At 55.4% G+C, this 2,500-nt stretch overlaps 1 pseudogene; it reads left to right on the top strand.

Moving 5' to 3' along the window:
* Positions 1-2,500, top strand: part of LOC143261669 (large subunit ribosomal RNA) — a 6,886-nt pseudogene that overhangs the window by 1,704 nt on the left and 2,682 nt on the right.

Here is a 2,500-nt window from a genome sequence, read left to right as displayed (position 1 = left end):
TAGCCCTGAAAATGGATGGCGCTGAAGCGTCGCGCCTATACTCCACCGTCAGTGGTATGTGTGAAGCGGGGCAATTTATTGTCCTCTATGAAGCTCTGACGAGTAGGAGGGTCGCGACGGTGTGCGCAGAAGGGTCTGGGCGTGAGCCTGCCTGGAGCCGCCGTCGGCGCAGATCTTGGTGGTAGTAGCAAATACTCCAGCGAGGCCCTGGAGGACTGACGTGGAGAAGGGTTTCGTGTGAACAGCCGTTGCACACGAGTCAGTCGATCCTAAGCCCTAAGAGAAATCCTATGTAGATGAGGTGTCCTAAGACGTTAAACACTTGTAAAAAAAACGCAGCTATTTTATTATTTTTTTTATTATTATATAAATCGCAGCATATTTTGTTATTATATACATGCACAAAAAACACCCATTGGGCGAAAGGGAATCCGGTTTCTATTCCGGAACCCGGCAGCGGAACCGCATACCATTCGGGCCCTCGTAAGAGTGTTCGTCGGGGTAACCCAAAATGACCTGGAGACGCCGTCGGGAGATCCGGGGAGAGTTTTCTTTTCTGTATAAGCGTTCGAGTTCCCTGGAAACCTCTAGCAGGGAGATAGGGTTTGGAACGCGAAGAGCACCGCAGTTGCGGCGGTGTCCGGATCATCCCCTCGGACCTTGAAAATCCAGGAGAGGGCCACGTGGAGGTGTCGCGCCGGTTCGTACCCATATCCGCAGCAGGTCTCCAAGGTAAAGAGCCTCTAGTCGATAGATTAATGTAGGTAAGGGAAGTCGGCAAATTGGATCCGTAACTTCGGGATAAGGATTGGCTCTGAGGAGCGGGGCGTGTCGGGCTTGGTCGGGAAGCGGGTCTGGCTGACGTGCCGGGCCTGGGCGAGGTGAACGGCTCTCGTGGCTGGGATCCGAGCTCGGTCCCGTGCCTTGGCCTCCCGCGGATCTTCCTTGCTGCGAGGCTTCCGTGGCGTTTCCCATCGGTGCGGTCGTCCTCTTCGGCCGCCATTCAACGCTCAGCTCAGAACTGGCACGGACTAGGGGAATCCGACTGTCTAATTAAAACAAAGCATTGCGATGGCCCCCACGGGTGTTGACGCAATGTGATTTCTGCCCAGTGCTCTGAATGTCAACGTGAAGAAATTCAAAAAAGCGCGGGTAAACGGCGGGAGTAACTATGACTCTCTTAAGGTAGCCAAATGCCTCGTCATCTAATTAGTGACGCGCATGAATGGATTAACGAGATTCCCATCTGTCCCTATCTACTGGCGGTGGCGGTCTGTGGCCACCCAGGGCGGGAGATAACCCCCGAACTAGCCCTCGCGTAGGAGGGTTGATCGGCCGAGTCGATGGGTGTATCGGCGATGAAGGCATTAGAGACCGTCAGTGCGTCGTACATGTAGTACTTCGCATAATGGCGAGGCCCTGATTTAGCATACGGGCTGTGGCGTGTTCTTTGTACAGCACTGTATGTGCTGTATGACTTCCGACTGGGGAACTGTTGTCACTCGTGGCATCAGTTCCCCAGTTTACGTTAAACGGTTTTTCAGACCGTTTTTCGTGGGCGGAACACGCCACTAGACAACACTCCGCTGGGCTCAGGAATACATGGGATGCAATCAATCCCCTGGGCAACCCAGGCCGCAAGGGGCAAACGTGCCCTAGCCACACTTGAGCCTCCACGAAAAAGGTACCGCTGGATAGCTCGTGTTCTTAAATACGCAGCGAACTGAACGAAGTGTGGTGGAGAGGAAGAGGCAGCCTCTCCGACTGCTGTCTCCCACGTGTTTGCCGTGCGTGGCGACCCTTGTCGTCGGAAAAGAGGATCCTGGGATCTGAGGGGGCCCTCTCCTGCGGGTGAGACGTCCCCAACACGTACCTTTGGCCTCTGCTTCGGCTAGATGGGCGGCTGGACGAGAAAAGCAGCCCTGGTCCAGTCAATCGGCTTGGAACGACCACACGCTTCGGGCAAGTGGGTTCTGCTGGGCGAGGACGCGGGCTGGGTAAGGAAACCGACCCAGCCAGCAGACTATATTCGGTGCGTAGCCCTAACTCAGCCTTTGGCGGGTTCCAAATTGTGCGGGTCGGTGGTGGCCGGGGAGCGCACTGGATGAAAGACCAAGACACATTATGGGTCTGAATAAAATTAATGAACAAAAAACTAAGCGTCCAAAGACGACGGGTCCAGCTCCTACTCGGAGTGAAGCCGTCGCCGCAGACGCGGGAACTGCAAATGCAGCTGTCAGTCCCCCCGCGTCTGTGAGAAAGACAAGATCCGGGAAGGTGATTAATATCGCCAATCCTCGTGTGATCTTGCAAAGATGTGTGACTCCCACGCGAGCGGTCTCGGTGAAAACCGAGCCCAACGTGGAAGTAATCGAACGAGTCGGAGACACGTCACTCGTGAAGGTGCAGTCGGCACCCGAGCGTGTCGAGGACCCTACTGGTGACGGTTGGCAAACCGTCACCAAAAAGTCAAAGCGAGCCAAGCCGGGCGCACCCACCG

This window comes from Megalopta genalis, unplaced genomic scaffold, assembly GCF_051020955.1.
Source record: "Megalopta genalis isolate 19385.01 unplaced genomic scaffold, iyMegGena1_principal scaffold0061, whole genome shotgun sequence".
In the NCBI taxonomy this organism is placed as follows: domain Eukaryota; kingdom Metazoa; phylum Arthropoda; class Insecta; order Hymenoptera; family Halictidae; genus Megalopta; species Megalopta genalis.
Note: the sequence above shows the minus strand (reverse complement) of the source record. Positions and strands in the feature narration are given on the sequence as shown.